Below are 23,122 nucleotides of genomic sequence, written 5' to 3'. Positions count from 1 at the left end.
CCACCACGTTTTGGCAATGTTCCAACACGCTCACTGCTGTAAGCATCACAAAAACTATTACACTACCAAGGAACGCTTGCATTACAGTGTGAAATATCCTCATTATAAAATACCACTAACCTCTTTAAAGACACTCAATTTCAAAAATAACGTATGTAACCGAAATATTTTGAGCAATAATACTTACATAGCAATGATGAAATCTTATCTGTTTTCAGTATAGAGACAGTAAATCAATGATACATTTCTATCCGCTTCTGTCTTACACCAGAAAACGATGTCAGCTAGGTCTATCAGCAAACATATAGCTTAGCTATGCCCAGAAGTCCTCAATAATGATAATAGTATTTTCCAAGAAATTACGAAAAATCCTTGACAACATTTCATTAGGTTCAGCGTCTTTTACTACTACCATACAGTGAATGGGTAAGTGAATGCGATGATTAGAAAAACTTTGGTTACGCTGACCTATAAAACGCTGTTCCAAAAGCAAAAACAGTAGCTATGTTATACATCGTTAGAAAGCTTATACTCTCACCTACTGAATAAATGAATTGTCAATCAAGCCAGACTGTACTAAAAAGGGCGACAACGCCGTAAACAACACGTGTGGTATTACGCACAGCTATTTTGGAAGGTACCTAGGCATCACAAATGCGCATATATTTCCAAGACAATATATGACCACGCAGTCTCAAAAGGGACATCTCTATGCGTAAAACTAATGGTAAGGTAGTATATTTATTCAATATTTAGTCCCAGATATTGACTGTAGAATGACATGGTATCATTTTTTTAAAACTTTGTCTCATTTATTAACTAGCGTTAGCTAGCTAGCATTAACGTTAGCGATCATTAGTAATTATACTAATAACTTTGTAGTGTTGCCTAATCCCTACTCACATTTCAGTACTATTCTCAGCATTAAAAAGTGAAGTTGTCAGGAATCCTGCCTGATTCTCCTTGTGTTCCGTTTTAGTTTTGTTTATTTTTTATTTTCTAGTGTTTATTTATTTTTATTTTCAGTTTACTTGTTTTCGCTTGCAGTTGTGTTTTCTGTGTTCGTGTGCTTGGGTGTGCGTTTGTTATTGTTTTTCCCCCTTAGGTTCCTGGTTCCTGTCCACGCCCACGCCCCGCCCCAGTTCCACCGGTTTCCGCATCTGCAATCAAACCTCCACTTACCTTCCTCACCTGCATCCCATCTTCACTCATTGGCGTTGCTATTTAGTTTCTGTGTGCACCTTTTTTCTTTGCCAGATCGTTTTTCTGATTTTTCGAATAGCTTTTCCAGCCTTGTTTAGTGTTTTTGTCCTTCCTGGTTTTTCGACTTTTGCTTGTTTGTTTCCGACCTCGAGTTTAGCCTGCCTGTGTTATTCCTTGCCTTGGTATTTTTGTCCCTTGCCTGTTTAATCGACCTGCCCCCCGGTTCCCGTTTTTGTGCCTCTGCCCTGTCTATTTGATTTCCCGGATTTTGACCCCTGCCTGTACTTGATTAAGAGACTGCTTCTGATTCTGTGCTTCGCAAAATAAATCGCATCTTCTACTAACTCTGGTCCGCTTCTGAGTCCCACCCCAGACCCTGACAGAAGTTAAAACATCACTAGTTAAAAGTTTTCCTTATGTTTTGGCTTGCGCGCCATTATGCTGTTTGCTAAGGGAGCATAACATGCTGCTACAAAACATAGCTAAGAGGCAGCTTTTGATTAGTCCGTCTCTATTGATTCAAGTGTGTGATTGGATTGGTAAATGGTAAATGGACTGCATTTATATAGCACTTTTACCCAAAACGCTTTACAATTGATGCCTCTCATTCACCTATTCACACACACACTCACACACCAATGGTGAAAGGCTGCCATGCAAGGTACCAGTCAACTCATTGGGAGCAATTGGGGGTTTGGTGTCTTGCTCAGGGACACTTTGGAGTAGGCACTATACTACACCCCCCTCTCCTTAGGCTGACACCCACTCCCCTGTAGCACGAACAATCTTTTTATGTCCAACATGTCTTAATCAACTCAAATGTAAACTCCCCCACAGCATACACTAACATTACTATGCTTAAGATCTTCTTTACTTAAATCAACATCTGTCATGCTGTAACACATATCAACAACTTATTTTGTTTTTTGTTTTTACAAACAACCCCTTATCTCACAAAGTCCTGAAGATGCCTGGGAAGGATTCTCTCTCTCAGAACGTCTGACAACAGTCTCTGGTCCCTGGCGCTGCGTTGCAGGACAGGTAGGTGAAGGAATGACAGTCTTTTCAGGTGTTTGGCGGTATGACACCTGGGAGGTGTCCTGGGCCTCAGAGGATGTGCAAGGCTGAACAGACTCTTCCTCCACTGAACTGTCATCTGCTTCTCACGGTGTTTGCTCTGGTTCCAGTGTCGGTTGTGCTGTGATGTATAGTGCTCTAATCTGATCAACAGGTCAACGTAAATTTTGACTACTGCCTATACTGCCTATACGGAGTAGGATACTGGACCTGTGCAGCTTTGGATGACAGCAGGAAGCCATTTGGGACCATAGCTATAATTTTGGATGTAAACTTCATCTCCTATCTTGAAGTTCCTCATTTTGGTGCATCGGTCATGATTTTCCTTTTGTTGCTGTTGTTTAGCCTGGACTTTGGCTTTCAGATCCAGTATCAGAAGATCAAAGGTCATTCTTGGTCTGTGTCCCATTAGCATCTCTGCAGGAGCATGGGGTGTGATTCGATAGTTCAATAGGAATCTTGACTATTTTGTTTCAAGGGTGTCACCTGGTGTTTTCTTTAATCCAGTCTTCAGGCTCTGCACTGCTCTTTCTGCCAAACCGTTGATACGGGGCAGCGGTGACATGCCGAATGCCATTCTGCTGTAGGATTCCACCCCAGTGAAACACGCGCCGTTGTCCGTGACAAGACACTCAGGTAGGCCATGAGTACTGAAGGTTTGTCTCATTTTCTCAATTGTGGCATGTGACATTGACGAGCTCATAGCATGTGCTTCCATCCACTTTGAATTAGCATCGACTATCACTAAAAATATTTTCCCTAAAAATGGGCCTGCATAATCCGCGTGCAATCTGGACCATGACTTGTCTGCCCAGTCCCAGGGATGGAGTGGTGCCAATGGTGGTGCTTTGGCATTCCTTTGGCACTCTTCACATGCACTCACTTCTCCCTCCACCTGCAGGTCCATTCCCGGCCACCACACATAAGATCTTGCCAGTCCTTTCATTTTAGATGTCCCTGCATGAGTTTGATGCAATTGCTTCAGTAGCAGACTGAGGCCCTGAGGAGGTACTACCACTCTTGACCCCCACAAGACACATCCATCGCGCGCACTGAGTGCAAGCCTGTATGAATAATACGGTTACATTTGTGGATCTGTCACCACTGGCTATCCTTTCAAGATGTAGTCATGTACCTGTCATGGTTTTGGGTGTTATCACCATTTCTTTTCCATCCTGCGTCATTTCTTCATTTATTACGGCCATTGGTTTTGTTCTGCGCCTTTTCTTCAGTTATTACGGCCTTTCTCATTGAATTATAGGCGTGCAAATCTTTGTTTACGATTTGCACCTGTTGGAGCTCTATTTAAACCCCAAGCAAACCATTAAGCCTTGATTTAGTGTCACTTGCGTTACACAAAAGTCGGTAACTTGGTCTGTTTGGTAAGAGATTCTGTGTTTGTTCAGTACTAGATCAGTTCCTCTTTTGCGTCCTTTGTTCATGCAAAGAGTTACTGCGGAACTGAACTTGGAAGTGATTGGATTGTGGGCTACAAAGTTAGCACCACTGTCCTTGCTCCTTTGTACTACTCTCTAGTGATTATTTTGACAGTTCTCTGGGCGAGGGCTGTTTTATTAAAGTTTTCACGTTCTCCTTTCTTTCAGACTGTTGTTTCTGTTTTACTCAATACTCCTTAAGCCTTAGTTTTTTCACCCTGTTCTCGGGCCCCTAAAGCTTTTTCTTTGAGATAGTCTCCCCTAGGAGTATTGTTCTTTTCGTTTATTTTTTCCCCCTATCCTTTTGTCTCGACAAGACTTAGTGGTTATTCCGCTCAGGTGGATAGCTCAGTCGCGTTTAGTTTCCGAGATTCCTCACTCCCTCACAGTACCTGCAATAAGATAACATATTTGGCTGTCCATATCTTGATTTGTGCTGCAGTCAGTGGTGCTGGGTCCAGGAAATCCAGCATAAGCAAATGGTCTGCTGTTTCTGACTCCTCTCCAGTCTTAGGCAATGGGAGCCTACTAAACGCGTCCCTGTTTGCATGCTGTTTTCCAGGTTTGTACAGGATCTTGTACTCATAGGCTCTCATCATGAGAGACCATCGCTGGACTGGGGGTGAAACCATCTGCGGCACTTGTTTTCTCTCCTTGAACAATGTGATCAATGGTTTCTGGTCTGTGTAGATTGTAAAAGACCGTCCATACAAACTCTTGTGAAACTTTTGTATTCCAAAAATAACAGCAAGTCCTTCCTTGTCCAATTGCGAGTATCTCTTCTCCGCCTCAGTTAATGTTCTCGACACAAAACTCAATGGTCGCTCACTGCCATCTTCCATCTGCTGTGCTAGGACGACACCCACTCCATAAGATGAGGCATCACAGGACAGTATGAGCTCACGGTCGGACGAGTAATGTACAAAGACATCTGCAGATCTCAGCATGACTTTTGATTTTCGGAAAGCTTCATCCTGTGGCTTTTCTCATCTCCATTTCTGATTTTTTCGCAACAACTGATACAGGGATGCCAATGTGGTTGCCAGGTTTGGTAGAAATCGGCCATAGTAATTAAGTAAGCCTAGATATGCTTTTAGCTCAGTGATGTTTGTTGGTGCTGGTGCCTGTTCAATTGTGTCTATTTTATTTTCCATGGGTCGTAGGCCCTGTGTGTCTACTATGTGACCTAAGTATTCCACTTCTGGCTCCATGAATGAAGACTTAGTGCGATTTAATCTCAGACCAGCTTCCTCCAAGCGCTTAAGTACTTCATCTAAGTTCTGCAGATGTTCTTGCTCAGTTGCACCTGTGACTAAGATGTCGTCCAAATAGACGGCCACCTGCGGCACTCCCTGGAGCACATTCTCCATTGTTCGCTGTTAAATCGCCGGTGCTGATGAGACCCCAAATGGTAAGCACGTGTAGGTGTACAACCCTTTCTGTATGTTTATCGTCAGATATTTCTGTGATTTTTCATCCAGTGTAATTTGTTGATACGCATGGCTCATGTCCAATTTTGAAAACTTTTGTCCACCCACCAATGACATGAACAGGTCAAGTGAGGCCACCTGGTTGACTGTCATTTTCTCCGCAAAGCCTAATCTTCCCATCACGTTTCAGGATTGGTACCACTGCCCATTCTGAATATTTGACAGGTTTGAGGATGCCCTCTTTCTGTAAGCGCTCAATTTCTTAATTCACTTTCGAGTGCATGGCATATGGCACTGAGCGAGGTCTATAAAACTTGGGAGTGGCATTTTCTGCAATGTGTATGATCGCAGTAGTTCCTTTCAGCTTCCCTAACTCCTCTTTGAATATACTTTTGTGCTTCTGGAGGACCCCACTCAATGACAGTGCATCACTCTGCATGTACTTGACTTCTGCCCAGTTAACTCTGATTTCTTTTAGCCAATCACGTCCCAGCAAACTGGGTCCCTTTCTTGCAACCACCACCATTTGAAGATGTTTCATCTGTTGTTGGTGCTTAACTTTGACTGACACTACTCCACTGATTTTGATGGGCTCCCCTGTGTACGTTTTCAAACGCATTGTTTTTTGCCCTTTCCCACAGAGCCTTGAACTTTTCTTCGCTCATTACGGTTACACTGCCTCCGGTGTCTATTTAGAATGCCATAGGCTGCCCTTCAACTTCCACCACACTTGAAACGGTTTTACTCTTTTAAGTCCCTCATCCTGTACGCTGTGCAGCGAAAAAGATTGTTCAGTCTCATCTGAATCTTCTGTATTATCTTCCATTTTATGTGCTCTATGAGTTTTGGTTTTTTCTGACACTTGCTCTTTTCTTTACCTGACCAGTGCTTTTGGTTCTGCATGCCCTAGCTATATGGCCAATTTGACCACACTTATGGCATTTCTCTTGTTTAAACTTGCATTCAGTTGCAACATGTCCTTTGCCTTTGCATCTGTAGCATTCATTAGTTGGATCACGGTTGTTTTTTCTATACTGATTTGGGCCTCTGTTTTTCTCATGAATTTTGTGGCAGGTCACTGCATCTGGCTTGCTTTGTATGTATTGAGCGTTTTTATTTGCAGTCTCTACTGCTAATGCAATCTTCAAAGCACTTTCAAACGTTAGGTTTTGCTCAGCCAGCAGCCGCCTCTGCGTTCTGTCATCTTTAATGCCGCACACCAACCGATCTCGCAACATGGTTTCTAAAGTGGCGCTGTAATTACAGTCACTCGTAATCTTCCGAAATTCGGCTACGTATTCTGTCACTGTCTCTGTAGGCTGTTGGGAACAAGAGTCGAATTTAAACCTTTGAACAACTTCGCTAGGTCTCGGATTAAAGTGGCTCTTCAGGAGCTTTACTAGGGCATCAAAACTTTTCTCATTCGGCTTCTCTGGGCTTAGCAAATTTTTAATTAGCCCATACGTCGCCGGATCTACAGCACTGATCAGCACTGCTCTTTTCTTAACGGCATCATCAATATCATTAGCTATGAAAAACCGCTCCAAAATTTCACAATATTCATCCCATGTTTGTACCTTGGAATCGAATGCCTTCAATGTCCCAATCGCGCCCATTTCTCTCACTCCTTCCCCTCTCTCCTCCATTCAACTTCAGACCTGCGTCTCTTGCCTGGCACAGTCTCCAGCGCATCCACCGACTCTCTCCCTCAATCCTCAGTCATCCGCATGCACCTCCAGTTTATCTCGTCGCCAAAAATATGTTATAATTTGAAATGAGATGTCCGAGTCTTATTATATATTTTGCACTTCAATTGAGAACATAGACATGCTACCAACAGTGAATGCTGCATCTCTTCTTCAGCAGGTTAGTGTCGGAATTCCGAGGAAAGGCAGTGCCCACAGCGCCCACAGCGCCCACCCTGGTGGGGACCACTAAACTCAAGGTAAGTGCATTACACTACACACATTGAATATACACATTTTCCAATCTGGAGTAGGCACTATACTACAATTTCGACAAAAAAGTCAGATAGAACCTTATAATTCAAAGCTCACGATGTGCTCATGCTATTTAGGTTAATTGTTACCCATATTATAACACTGTTGATTGTACAGTCATATTTTGCAGTTGCATATTTGAGCTTATTGGCTGTTCTGTCAGGGCCACTGTCATCAAGTAGAACTTTATTGACAATAAAGGCAATACAGTTATGTTTGGCGGTATGGCTCTGTTCTGGAGCTCTCCCGCCAACCACGCAGCCCGCGTGGATAAGGCCGGGAGGCCAGCAGCCAAACCCCAAAACAACCATATGCCGATATGCTATCAATAAGTGTCTCCGGCCGATGTGATGACTATGTGTACGACCACCTGGAGGAAGCCCTTCGTCCAGTCGAGCCTTTCGGCTTGAGGCCGTCTATGTTTTTACGTGGATCAGTGGTTATGTGTACCAACGCATGTTGGACATTCCCTTGAGGCCAGTACTTAGATGTAATATTAATTAATAACCCCAAGGAACATACTATGTGGTATGATATTAGGCTATGTGTACCGACGCTGTCGGTATTTCCCCTCGAGCGCCACGATTTGGATTAACCGGGGGAAATATACTACCGACTACGTCAGTGTAAATGAATCCTCACTCGTTGCATAGCCAGTAGTAGCAGCAGCAGGAGCGCGGTGGCAGTAACGCAGCAGCGTAGGAGCCATAGCGCAGCAGCAGTAAGAGTAGTGATGTGAAGCACGTGTTCAACAATGACGTGATGACTATGTGTACGACCACCTGGAGGAAGCCCTTCGTCCAGTCAAGCCCTTCGGTTTGAGGCCGTCTAATTTTTTTTTTTTTTTTTTGACTATGTGTACGACCACCTGGAGGAAGCCCTTCGTCCAGTCAAGCCCTTCGGTTTGAGGCCGTCTAATTTTTTTTTATTTTTTTTTTTTTTTTATTATGGATCAGTGGTTATGTGTACCAACGCATGTTGGACGTTCCCCTGAAGCCAATACTTAGATGTATTATTAATTAATAAACCAGGGGAACATGCTACGTGAGATGTAATATTAGGCTATGTGTACCGACGCTGTCGGTATTTCCCCTCGAGCGCCACGATTTGGATTAACCGGGGGAAATATGCTACTACCTGCATCAGTGTAAATGAATCCTCGCTCATTGCCATCCATACAAGACCAGGAGGGGGCAGCAGCAAAACCCCCCAAAGCAAACATACGCCGACATGTTGTTAGTACTTAGTCTCTGACATAGGCCGACACAGCTCAGGAGGCAAGACCGACTGTCTGGCAGTCGGAGGGCCGCCGGCCCAAACCCCGCCCTGGGCGTGCCGAAGCGCCTCCGAGCAAGACACCCAATCCCTAACTGCTCTGGCGAATGAGAGGCATCAATTGTAAAGCGCTTTGGACAAAAGCGCTATATAAATGCAGTCCATTTAGTCTCCGGCTGAAGTGATGACTATGTGAAATGCCATTCGGCTACCGGAGAGGCCCTTCATCCGGTCAGCTCGAGGCTGTTCTAACATTGTGGGTCAGTGGCTATGTGTACCAAGGGTTTTTTATTTTATTTTATTTTATTTATTTTTTTTATTTTTTATTTTATACTATTTGTAATGTTAAAGACTATGCCTACGTGTATGGCCTTGGCTTCTATCAATCAAATTTATTTGTATAGTGTATTTTACGGCAGTTGTCACAATGCATTTTACGGACAACCCTGACCTGAGCCCCCACAGGAGCAAGCCTAAGGCGACAGTGGCAAGGAAAAACTCCCTGTGGCAGATAGGAAGAAACCTCGGAAGGAACCAGGCTCAAGGGGGAAACCCATCCTCCTCTGGTCGGCTCAGGTTGTCGATTGTGACAAGCATGTCAGTCAGTGGCTCAGCTACCTCGTAAGTCCAAGGCCATTCAAACTAATCACCAAATATCATTAGGCTATGTGTACCAGCAGCTTGTTCGTATTTCCCCCCAGCACAGAGATTTAAACCAATTAGAGGGAAATATACTACTCATATTAGTGTAATGAATCCTCGTTCAGTAGTAGTGCAGCAGCAGCAGCAGCAATAAACAGCAGGAGCAGTAGCATCAGCAACAGCAACATCAGCAGTAGTGGCAGCAGTACGCAGCAGCAGCAGTAGCACCCAGCAGCAGTAACAGCAGCAGCAGCAGCAGAAGCAGTACCAGCAGCAGCAGCTTCAGTAGCAGTAGCACCCAGCAGCAGCAGTAGTAGCAGTAGCAGCAGCAGGAAACTGATTACAGAGGAAACATTGGCGGCTGCGATGCCGGTACTTGCCAGTAGACAGTAGCAGCCGTGCTCCTATACTGCAAAGCTCATAGCTTTTGAACGGAAATTGTCAATGCCAACGGATGGAGTACATGTCCAAAGCCCCGTAGCTTCACTGAGGATGCTGGGAACCATCACTGCTGCCGTTGCCACACTGGAGCAGGAGTGGTGGTGTAGAACTCCGGAATGGGGACCACATTGCCAATGAGACCGAGGCGGACGGCAACCAGATTTCATGGCATTTCCCAATGAAGGCTCCTCAGGGCTCGCATGGGGGCGCCACCACAGGTACCGGGTCATGGAGGAGAGGACGGAAAACAGTGCTAGTATGCAATAATGACACCAGTTTCTTCATTTTCTTAGATTAAAAGCTTGAGGTATATACAATATATAGCTAATTTAAGCATATTTGCCATGGTGAGATCATATAAAGAACCATGAAGCATAAGGAAATGCAGTTTCCAACAGTGGGTACTCCGGGGTTGAAACGCTTGCCTTAAGAGAGACCAGTTGTGAACGCAGTTATGAGGATGAATAGTCTATGAATCTTTTTTTTTTTTTTTTTTTTTTTTTTTTTTTTTTGTGGGGAAATGCATTATGCAGAGATTGGATGAACATATTACCGTTTCTGCCCATCAGGCGTCACGATGAGGCTAATCTTGCGTTGCGCTATCGGAAGCGACTCCTACCAAACGGATACGCTGGAAAAGATGCATTGCCTGGTCCCGAAAGCCGAGACGATTGGCGATCGTGTTTTTGAGTTTCGCTTACATTACAGGCATTTGGCAGACGCTCTTATCCAGAGCGACGTACAACAAAGTGCACAACCATAACCAGGAACAAGTATGACGAAACCCCTAGAGAGAAGTACCGGTCCAAGTGCAGGGAACAACCGCATAGTTCAACTTGAACCCTGAAGGTTAAACTGATTAACACTAACAACGATAACGGCAACAACGCTTAATTCGCTGACATAAGGGCCACTCCGGGCGAGGGCAGGCATCGAAGCAATAAGGTTCGAAGAATTATTTCTCAATACGTCGTTATTTAAATATTATTTAACAGTTGGGCACAGTGGGCTGCTTTAAAGGGCCACAATGCATTACTAATATGCTTACCGAATGAGTATATTAGGAGAGGAATTGGAACCAGTCTTTTTTATTTATTTATTTATTTATTTATTTAATTAATTAATTAATTAATTAATTAATTAATTTATAATTCACGTATTTATTTATTTTATTAGCCATCGTATTGCACTCTATTTAGACGAAAATGCAATGTACGATTAAAGAAACTATGACAAAGTTGCGAAAGCACATGCTACAAATCTGCCTGGAACCAGCCATACCGGCAGCAGGTCCAAGGATGACGCGCCACGCCATTCGCGTGAGCATGCAATTGTAGAGACGGCGAAGCCAATACCTAGGCTATGTGGAGCATGTCCGTAGCAGGAGGTATGATTTTTTCCTCAACATGTGTGCTCAGTCGTGTGGTCACATGCCTGATCACATGCACGGTGAAGAGGTCAGAGCAGTGACGCGGAGAAGGCTACATGAAATCCCTTCTCCGCTGTGATAAGCCTAAAACGCCCGTTTAGGTGTCATGGAATACAACGATACACTTATGAATGCGGAACGTACGCATTCGCGTCTTGCAACAGCACAATATTGAGAGAAACCAGTTGGATAAGACAACGTTAGGCTAATTTGTCTCATTACAATAAACATTAGCTATCCCTAAACATTCAGCATCGTGATCTGACAGCTAAATTAGATAGCCAACCAAATTGTATCCTCGCAGATTTAACACCAATATGAATTTAATGTTTTTATTTTTCTGTCGCGATGATTGGGTCCTGATAGGGAACCGGCTTTTTAAGCGCAAATCGTGAATCAGTGGAGAACAACTTTCAGAAACCGAAAGTTGAAGCCGAAGCTGGTTTGCATTTACAACATTGGCTGTAGCCTACTTGCCGGTAACAGTCCAACACTCCTTGTAGTGTAGCGATTCAGCGAAGGGTAGAATGCAGCTTTGAACAATTTAGACATCTCAGCTCTTTGCAACACGCCATGCCGCCCATGTTCAATCTGCCAAACCTATAACAGCCAGAGTTTAACTGCCGTCTCGCAACCCAATTTTTCCGGAATAACTGTTTACACCAGGAAGTAGGCATGGGGCTATCTAGTAGCTGCGTGTTAGCGACTGTCCTTAATCCGTCAGCCGTTCGTAATGAACAAGATTCTTTATCGATACGCCTACTTTTCCCATCTCAGCCAAGCGTGAGAACTTTGGCGTTCTCGATTCAGACATTTCCGCTTAGATTTACGTGCACGAACCCCAAATTCGCGTAAAACGGTTGATTGGAAGACCCCGCTCTGATCAAGTAGAGGATGTAGCGTACGACCCAATTCTACTGCGTTCAGGAAGGTAGCCGAAAACATTCACGCCAGGAATTCTTTAGCAGTGACGCATCTAGCTTTGATTCTGGTGGTGAGAAACTCGACAATAAGCATGCCATTAACTTGTGCCCGCATATGTTGGAACGTTTCCGCTTTTAGCGAAAGACTTGCGATATTCGTGGAACCAGCCCCTCTGTGAGACGTCCCCGCAATCGAACGTGTATATTCGGTGTTGTCAATTTAGCGACTTTTAGAGGAGGCCATAGCTACTTTTATAGAAATAGTTGACAACACTGTATATTATGCGTTTACGCTAGACTCAGAGCTCAGCAGAAATTAAATAAGGTTGATGACATTACCCGGCAAAAATCTGCAGCTAGCAGATATGGACGTGGCAGCAGCTTCCAGGCTTGAACATGGCGTCCTCCATGGAGGGCGCGCCGCCGCCGCAAAGCAGCGCTCCTTGAATGAAGCTCCCTGGCCAGTTAGCAGTGAGGACAGTGCACCGGTATCCTCAATATTTGGAATAAGCCGCTTAGACGACGCTTTGCGTGGCTGGCCCCGAATGGATCGCCTGCCTGCTGCAGCTAGACCTTAGAGGTAAGGAGCAATGCAAATGAATAGCGAGACTTCTTCATAGTGCCTAGGCTGTGAGCTTAGACTAGCAGCTAACATGTAGCAAGTAGACTTGGTTTAGACTGGCAACGTGCCGTAGGCTAGCTGGATTGCAGGAAGAAGCGCCGATTTACGAAGCAACGTGCAGCGCTTGCATGCAGGAGGAGCAGCCGAATGAGTAGAGGGAGGCTGTTTAAGTAGACCGCCCTGTTAGTGAATGTACTGTGATAGGCTAACATCACTCAGCTGAGCCCTCAGCTGATTCGGCCGGAGCGCTTGACTCTCGTGACCTGCCAGAACTACTCCATTTCTGTACATACTTGTATGTTCATATTATTATTCCTGCAATTCATCCTATATAGCTAAAATTATCTTTATCTTACTGGCTTGTAAATCATTCTGGATATAAGTATTTCCCATGCATTCATTATGTAACCTACTTATTCCTGGTCAGGGTCATGGGGGGCTGGAGCCTATTCCAGCATGCATTGGGCAAGAGGCAGGAATACACTCTGGACTCAATTCATCACAGGCCACACACCTTTCTCTCCAATTAGCCTAACCTGAATGTCTTTGGATTGGGGGAGGAAGACACAGACATGGGGAGAATATGTAAGCTCCACACAGAGAGACCCTGGCTGGGACTCGAACCTGGGGTTTTCTTGCTGAGGTGACAGTGCTATCTACCACACACCTTTCCGAAACACACCTTTCCGAAACCTAAAAGCATGGATCTGATCAACTGGTCTCTCAACGCAATTGATAGTATTTTCTCGACGAGAAGAACGGGTCAGGGAGAGCCCTCTTGCCCTGACGGAACGTTTGCAGCTGGATACACGATGGACTCCTGGAAGGAGTGGAGGGTCGTGTGCCTGTCGATCCTTTCCGTTGAGGATGTTGAAGACGTTTACTTGATTGGAATTATGATAACAGTTTGGAGCTGGCAGCATCCTGATTTATTGCAAAATGCCAAAGGCGTTGGCAGCACTAATTGGGAAGCTGCCCGCCATTGAGGGAACGGGCAGGGCTGTCAACACTCAGCCTCAAGCGATTTGCGAGCTCAATCGCAAACTGGATGCGATTGGATCGCAAATTCGCATGACGGATACCAACTTGGAGAAGTTGTCGGTTCGGCTCACTGAAATGGGCCACTAATTCGGATGATTGGAACAATGCTGAGAGAACCACAGGACTAAAGGTAGACGAAAAATGCAGAAGTCTGCCTGAACCCAAAACAATCCTTATCCTCATTGGCTCCCCCACATCGGCCTTGGAAGGCTGATATCTCTCCACTCTCCTGGATTGTTATGCAGACAGATGCTCGGCCCTGCCCCCACCTCCCTGCTCCTATGGAACTTTGTCTCTGGATCAGGACTCTTCAAGGTCGTCTCCACGGCAACGGCCGTGTCCTCGTCATCAGTATCAGACGGCAGAGACAATGTTGAGACTGTGGTGGAGATGAAGTCCATGGACTTACACACACACGCACATGAAGATAACACACACACCACCTCCTACTCAACGCCTTCTTGGCTCCCACCCCCCCTCCCTCCCCCGTTACAGTGCAGTCTGCTGAGGGTTGATGCGATGCGCCTGAGCGGTTGCGCGCTCCCCCCAGTGTCTGTGCTGCGACACTTCCCCTCCCCGACACCCTACCCCCTACCACATGTGCAAGTCTTCGAGTTTTGTTGTAATGTTTGTAATGTTTTTATGATGTTGCTATGTGCTGAGGTTTTTCTTCGTTTCAATGAAACGAGTGCCCTCTCGTTTCATTGAAAGGACTGTTTTTTTTTTCCTCCTCCTTCCTCCTGTTCTCTCATTTCTCATCTAATAAGTTGGCGCCGCAGATGGCTGCCTCGGTGTGTTGACTCAAATTCCTCGTATGTGTAAACGTACTTAGCAATAAAATACGATTCTGATTCTAGTTTGAATACATACAGATATGTTTCCCTTTAACCAACATATTACATTTAAAATATCATTTATGATCCAAAACATGCATTCAACAACACTATTTCAAAATTCTGTACAGAATTCTGTACAAATGTGGATTTGAAACCAAACAGGTTGACTTTGTTTGCACATTTAATGTAATCTCGCAGAAAAATTGAATACACTTGGCCCAAAGTTAGTGCAAAGGGAGTGCATATTTATCAATTAAGTCATTTTCAATGTTTTATTTTTTATTTCATTCTGAAGACACCTAAATACTTGATTTCAGTTTGACATTATGCAGAGTTGCTTATAGAGGAGTAGAAAATATAGTAGTAAATATATTTAAATTTGTATTAAAAACACAGCAAAACGTGAAATAATAAATGGGGGTCAAAATGTTCTAAATATAAATGAATATGTTTTTGGCAAAACTTTTATACTTTCTGCACTGGCGATGCTGTTACACATCTTTTTTTGTCTTTGTTTTGTTTTGAGTTTTGTCTTTCTCTGGAGGACACAAACGTGCCCTTACATTCAGAGAACTAAAGGCGCTACCTCTTTTCAGAGAGAGTGGGGGGATAAGTGAACATTCTGTATTGAGTTTCTCCCCCCCCCCCCCCATGATGGATATACTCTTACTGCTGCCCTTCCCTCAGGGCCTGGTTCCTGTCCTGTTTTAGTAGAGCAATCCTGCTACTGGTGAAAAGGCAGAAAAAATCTTTTCACATTGTGAATGACCTTGCCGACAGGAAAAGGACCCAGGGAGTATTGCATCTGGTTTGTACTCACATCCAGGGGTTAAATTGGGGGTGGACGCGGGTGGATGGAAGGAAAGTTTTGCGCCTCACCAGTTTAAGATGGATAAAGGAGGAAGAAAGTGAGGACAAGAGAAGGATGACCGATTATTTTCGTGGGTAAAAATAATTCTGAAACTGAATAAACTTGAAATATATTATATAAAAACTTGCATCAATAGTATACATTCTTTTTAAAACATTGTTTTCCTTAATTACAATTATGTGCACAATACATTAAAGATACAACTATTTTGAGCTGAGACATTCATTGGTTTGTACCTTTTTTCACCGGATCTCAGGGTCCACCCACCTCCCAAATCCCAATTTAACCCCTGCTCACATCAGTGCGGTCATTCATTTCTGTGTGACATTGAAACCATAGATCCCAATTATGGACTTACTAAACCTATTTCTGTGACTGTGTCTACCAGAGCAAAGGCATGATCTAAGTGCTTGTGCCACACACCAGAGCATAATACACGTCTCAGACACTCATACAACACACACCTGGTGTTACGTGGTCTGACTGGAACACACAATATTTGGGATTCCAGGGCCCTTGATCCAGTTCTTGAGAGGCAGAGTTTGATCTCAGACTGTCATTTTTCAACTGCAGTTATTATTTGCCAGCTTCCAGTTAATTATTCAGCGGAAGTTAACTAGCATGGATTCCACCCGTGAAAGTTTGAACTTTTTTGTGGACAGTTAATAGGAATGTCTATTTTCTTGTATAGTTTAAGTGTTAAAAATATTATGATGAATAAGTAAACAAAATCCCCAGCTAGCATGATTTTTCTGGTTTCTGAGAGATGCGTTGGATGAACCATTGAGAATATATGATAGTTCAACCAACGCATTGAGAATCAATGGGCGAAATTGAAGGCCGATCGTATAATTCCTGACCATCATGCTTCCTGATCTGCCTCTCGTGCAATGGATACCAGGAACATACAAGGTTGCGCGGGTGCCAAGTCTTTGGTTTGTGATACAAAAGATGTAATCCTTGTAGTAGCTGTGCAGCTTGATTAGTTTGATTACAGCATTGAGGTTGAAACACAAAATCATTAAAATTCACAAATCATCCTAGACATTTTGATGTATGAAATTATTTCTCATATTCTCAAAATAACTTGCTATAATATGTAGTGTGGATGATATTTTCCACACTTTCCAGAAGGCAAACCTGAAGTGGAGTTTCAGGGTGTTTAGGAAGCTTATTCTTCAAACATTTCACCACAGTCCTTCGAGGTTGCAGGTTTATGATGTCATTATGTGTGCTGAGAAGCCCAAAAATCATTACTTTCACAGAGAAATCCTGGCCCCCTGGGCTGAACAAGATCACTGCCCCCCTCACTGTGGTCCCATGATACTTTGCTCCTATACTGTTCGGATAGACCCATTCTAGCATCCAGACTCATCCCCAGCTCCCATTACACCTGCTGTAGTGCGACACCTCTGACAGGTTTAACAGGCCGTACAGGTGCAGGTACAGAGCCTGATGGGTGTCGGCACAGTGCCCAGAGTGCCTGTAAGCATCCACAACCCATGGTAACCAGGGAGTGTCTCAGCACAGACTCACACATATGAGTGTACATTGCACATGTATACATCTGTGCTCCTTTAATTATCTGGGTCCCCAAACAGCATTCCTCTTGTTAGGCTTGGTCAACTTTCCTGATTTCTTGGATTTAAATAATGATGTTGGCCAAGAGAGCACATAATCTGTCTCATGTCACTGAGGTTGCTCACCCTGTACTTGCAGTATCCTCACTGCTGTTATGGAGTTTGTGTACTATGCCTATGAACCTGTCTGGACACCCATACTTGGCCATGATCTTCCATAGGCCCTCCCAGCTGACTGTGTCAAATGCTTTTGTTAGATCAACAAATGCCATATATAGATCAGCATTTTGTTCTTGGCATTTCTCCTGTAGCTGCCAGGCAGTAAATGCTAAGTCAGTGTGTGGCAAACACGCCTGCCACAGGCCACCGAAGTGGCTTTCCTTGGGGCCCTCCAGCACAGAGACACAGGGAGATGATGTTCCAACAGTCCAGATTTATTTCCGAGGGTTTGGCAAGATGTTACAGCCAAGTGAGCAGATCTTAAACACTGTCATGACAGAGAAGCTCCCCGTGTGAGTGGGGATGGCAGATTTAACCTGTGCGCAGTGATTACTTCACTACGCACAGGTGCAGCCACTCCTGTTCCTGGGTCCAATTAGCCTGGCCAATTATCTAATTCTTAACCAATTATCCAATTGGCCAGGTCTAATTAGCTTGACTCAGGGTAGGTGTGGCTGCTTAAACCAGCCATCCCCACACCACACAGTGGTTCTGCGGTCTTTTCTGTAACCACACTGACTCTCAGGCAGCAGACCCTGGTCTAAGTGGACATTTAGACGGTTCAAAAGCATTCTTGCCAAGATTTTGCCAGCAATTGGTAGTAGGGAGATGCCTCTGTGGTTGTCGCAGGCCTGCCGATTGCCTTTCCTCTTGTAGAGATAGATTATAGAGGCATCCTTGTACTCCTGGAGAATGGCTTCTAATTTCCACGGAGACTGGAAGAGGTCGGTCAGTTTCTCGACTAAGCGAGGCCCTCCAGCCTTGTAAATTTCTGCTGGGATGGCATCGGACCCTGGAGCTTTGCCTGATGAGAGGAGGCTTATGGCTTTCCTGGTTTCCTCAATGGAACGTGGAACAGTAAGGGACTGTTTTATTTCAACTTGAGGCAGTCTCGCAATTGCCTCCTCATTTATGCATGATGGCTGGTTGAGGACTGCGCTGAAGTGTTCAGCCCACCTTGCAAGTATTTTGTCCTTCTCTGTGAGGAGTGTTGTTCTGTCTGCATTCAGGAGAGGTGAAGTTCCTGAGTGTTGTGGACCATAGAACTGCTTGAGTGCGTCATAGGAGCGCTTGTGTTATTACTGTCAGCATAGGACTGAATCTCCTCAGCTTTTGTGCACAGCCAGGTGTCTTGCATGACTCTGAGTCTCTGCTGGACAACCCTGCGAATGTTGAGGAAGGCAGTTTTCTTTAAGCTTGAGCTGCTGTCATTCAGGTACGCTTTATGCAGGCAATGTTTTTCATCAAGGAGTGCTTGGATTTCTGCATCGTTCTCATCAAACCAATCTTGATGTATACGTGTGTGTGAACACCAAGTGATTCAAGGGCTGTAGAATGCAGTACGGTCTTGAGGGCAGTCCAGTCTGCCTCAGCATCTGTATGCTTAAAGCTCAGAGACTCCAGGCGATGGTCTAGAGCCTCAACAGAGGCCAGTCTGATGTGTTCCTGTTGTAGGCGAGTGATGTTAAGATGCTTGATACGTCTTTTTCCTTGGGGGTGTCTGAAAGTTTGGAAATGATGAGACGATGGTCAGTCCAACATTCAGCACCACACATAGCCTTGGTCACCCTGACATCGTGCCGGTTGCTCCGCCTCAGGATGACGTAGTCAATCAAGTGCCAGTGAAGTGAACGTGGATGCATCCATGAAGTTCTCTTGCGCTTTGGTAGTTGGAATGCAATGATGACTTCCAGGTCAGCATAAAACTTGGTTTTGATCTTGTCAGAGTTGGTCATGGTAGGGGCATAGGCACTAATGATGGTGGCCTCCTTTGTACCCAATAGATGGAGCTTTAGAGTCATTAAACGGTCGTTTACACCCTTGGGTAGACTTGCCAGTTGGTTGACACCCACATCACGTCTCTCCTCCTGCCCTCGTCCACGAAGGCGGTGCGTCTGTCAGGTCTTTTTGATCCAGATGTGTCCATCAAAGTGTGCACATTCCAGGCGCCAACAGTGAGTGGTATCACTTTTTCATTTTTTTTGTTTTTCGACTGCAGGTATGGGATCCCGCCAGCTGCGGTACGCTGACCAGGATGTTTTGAAGCCGATAATGTTTAGGGTACCTTTTCTAACCCTCTCCTCACTATGGAGGTGAGCAGTGTGATCCTGAATAGAGCTCCTCAGTCGCTCAGGGTGCTGCCGGACTTCACTGCTGCTTCAATCCAATGAGGGAACAACCAATATCCTGAGCCGCCTGCGTGCAGGTTTGCAGCTACAGCCTCCAGCATATCCCTGTCTGCTGCATCGTTGCTTGCACATCGCCACAGGATTTGGATAAATGACGGTGGTATGGTGCCATGATCTGTGCAGAGAACTTGAATTTCAGTGAAGGAGATTTGCTCAGCGTCAACCTCACTCTCTCGACCAGCCCCATCTGTACCCACTGGCAAGACGTAGTCGAGATGACTGGAGGTGGTCCTGGTTGCAGTGGGTGGTCCAGAGACCTTAGGTGGAATTTCCACCCAGGGTTCCACAGGCCCAGACTCAGACAGGCTGAGGTTTCCGGGTTAGTTAATCCTCTGCCAGGGGTTCGGCGCTGGCAGCTGCTGACTGTACCGACTAACCAGGGTTGTTCAGCCTGGTGTGCGCCTACGGTAGCAGCTAGAAGGCCGGCCCAGATGGAACAAGCCAGAGGCACAGCTAGCTGGTCAGACACACCATTACCTGTTACAGTCTGTTACTCACTCACTGACCTTTACCTGATACACTCTATTACTCACTCACTGGCCTTTACCTAATACACTCTGTTACTCACTCACTGGCCTTTACCTAATACACTGTTACTCACTCACTGGCCTTTACCTAATACACTGTTACTCACTCACTGGCCTTTACCTGATACACTCTATTCACTCACTGAATTTTACCGTTACCTGATATACTCTATTACTCACTCACTGACCTTTACCTGATACACTCTGTTACTCACTCACTGGCCTTTACCTTATACACTCTGTTACTCACTCACTGGCCTTTACCTGATACACTCTATTACTCACTCACTGGCCTTTACCTAATACACTCTGTTACTCACTCACTGGCCTTTACCTAATACACTGTTACTCACTCACTGGCCTTTACCTAATACACTGTTACTCACTCACTGGCCTTTACCTGATACACTCTATTCACTCACTGAATTTTACCGTTACCTGATATACTCTATTACTCACTCACTGACCTTTACCTGATACACTCTGTTACTCACTCACTGGCCTTTACCTTATACACTCTGTTACTCACTCACTGGCCTTTACCTGATACACTCTGTTACTCACTCACTGGCCTTTACCTGATACACTCTGTTACTCACTCACTGGCCTTTACCTGATACACTCTGTTACTCACTCACTGACCTTTACCTGATACACTCTATTACTCACTCACTGACCTTTACCTGATACACTCTGTTACTCACTCACTGGCCTTTACCTTATACACTCTGTTACTCACTCACTGGCCTTTACCTGATACACTCTGTTACTCACTCACTGGCCTTTACCTGATACACTCTGTTACTCACTCACTGGCCTTTACCTGATACACTCTGTTACTCACTCACTGGCCTTTACCTGATACACTCTGTTACTCACTCACTGACCTTTACCTGATACACTCTATTACTCACTCACTGACCTTTACCTGATACACTCTGTTACTCACTCACTGACCTTTACCTGATACACTCTATTACTCACTCACTGGCCTTTACCTGATACACTCTGTTACTCACTCACTGACCTTTACCTGATACACTCTATTACTCACTCACTGACCTTTACCTGATACACTCTGTTACTCACTCACTGGCCTTTACCTGATACACTCTGTTACTCACTCACTGGCCTTTACCTGATACACTCTATTACTCACTCACTGACCTTTACCTGATACACTCTGTGACTCACTCACTGGCCTTTACCTAATACACTCTGTTACTCACTCACTGGCCTTTACCTAATACACTGTTACTCACTCACTGGCCTTTACCTGATACACTCTATTCACTCACTGAATTTTACCGTTACCTGATATACTCTATTACTCACTCACTGACCTTTACCTGATACACTCTGTTACTCACTCACTGGCCTTTACCTTATACACTCTGTTACTCACTCACTGGCCTTTACCTGATACACTGTGTTACTCACTCACTGGCCTTTACCTGATACACTCTGTTACTCACTCACTGACCTTTACCTGATACACTCTATTACTCACTCACTGACCTTTACCTGATACACTCTGTTACTCACTCACTGACCTTTACCTGATACACTCCATTACTCACTCACTGGCCTTTACCTGATACACTCTGTTACTCACTCACTGACCTTTACCTGATACACTCTATTACTCACTCACTGACCTTTACCTGATACACTCTGTTACTCACTCACTGGCCTTTACCTGATACACTCTGTTACTCACTCACTGGCCTTTACCTGATACACTCTATTACTCACTCACTGACCTTTACCTGATACACTCTGTGACTCACTCACTTGCCTTTTCCTGATACACTCTATTACTCACTCACTGACATTTACCTTTACCTGATACACTCTATTACTCACTCACTGACCTTTACCTGATACACTCTGTTACTCACTCACTGGCCTTTACCTGATACACTCTATTACTCACTCACTGACCTTTACCTGATCACTCTGTTACTCACTCACTGGCCTTTACCTGATACACTCTATTACTCACTCACTGGCCTTTACCTGATACACTCTGTTACTCACTGGCCTTTACCTGATGTACTCTGTTACTCACTGGCCTTTACCTGATACACTCTATTACTCACTCACTGGCCTTTATGTGATACACTCTATTACTCACTCACTGAATTTTACCATTACCTGATATACTCTATTACTCACTCATTGACATTTACCTGATACACTCTGTTACTCACTCACTGGCCTTTACCTGATACACTCTGGTACTCACTCACTGGCCTTTACCTGATACACTCTGTTACTCACTCACTGACCTTTACCTGATACACTCCATTACTCACTCACTGACCTTTACCTGATACACTCTGTTACTCACTCACTGGCCTTTACCTGATACACTCTGTTACTCACTCACTGGCCTTTACCTGATACACTCTGTTACTCACTCACTGACCTTTACCTGATACACTCTATTACTCACTCACTGACCTTTACCTGATACACTCTGTTACTCACTCACTGACCTTTACCTGATACACTCTGTTACTCACTCACTGGCCTTTACCTGATACACTCTATTACTCACTCACTGACCTTTACCTGATACACTCTGTTACTCACTCACTGACCTTTACCTGATACACTCTGTTACTCACTCACTGGCCTTTACCTGATACACTGTTACTCACTCACTGACCTTTACCTGATACACTCTATTACCCACTCACTGACCTTTACCTGATACACTCTGTTACTTACTCACTGGCCTTTACCTGATACACTCTATTACTCACTCACTGACCTTTTCCTGATACACTCTATTACTCACTCACTGACTTTTACCTTTACCTGATACACTCTATTACTCACTCACTGACCTTTACCTGATACACTCTGTTACTCACTCACTGGCCTTTACCTGATACACTCTATTACTCACTCACTGACCTTTACCTGATACACTCTGTTACTCACTCACTGGCCTTTACCTAATACACTCTGTGACTCACTCACTTGCCTTTTCCTGATACACTCTATTACTCACTCACTCACTGATTTTTACCTTTACCTGATACACTCTGTTACTCACTCACTGGCCTTTACCTGATACATTCTGTTACTCACTCACTGGCCTTTACCTGATTCTGTTACTCACTCACTGGCCTTTACCTAATACACTCTGTGACTCACTCACTGGCCTTTACCTGATATACTCTGTTACTCACTCACTGACCTTTACCTGATACACTCTGTTACTCACACTGGCCTTTACCTGATACACTCTGTAACTCACTCACTGGCCTTTACCTAATACACTCTATTACTCACTCACTGACCTTTACCTGATACACTCTGTAACTCACTCACTGGCCTTTACCTGATATACTCTGTTACTCACTCACT

At 44.6% G+C, this 23,122-nt stretch overlaps 1 long non-coding RNA gene across 1 annotated transcript; it reads left to right on the top strand.

Moving 5' to 3' along the window:
- Nucleotides 1-889: 889 nt before the first annotated feature.
- Nucleotides 890-14,645, top strand: LOC135243844 (uncharacterized). Its single transcript, XR_010326810.1, has 3 exons — nucleotides 890-2,244; nucleotides 7,010-7,091; nucleotides 12,906-14,645. It is a non-coding gene; the product is annotated as an uncharacterized LOC135243844 (long non-coding RNA).
- The last annotated feature ends 8,477 nt before the right edge of the window (nucleotides 14,646-23,122 follow it).

This window comes from Anguilla rostrata, chromosome 17, assembly GCF_018555375.3.
Source record: "Anguilla rostrata isolate EN2019 chromosome 17, ASM1855537v3, whole genome shotgun sequence".
NCBI classification, from domain to species: domain Eukaryota; kingdom Metazoa; phylum Chordata; class Actinopteri; order Anguilliformes; family Anguillidae; genus Anguilla; species Anguilla rostrata.
Note: the sequence above shows the minus strand (reverse complement) of the source record. Positions and strands in the feature narration are given on the sequence as shown.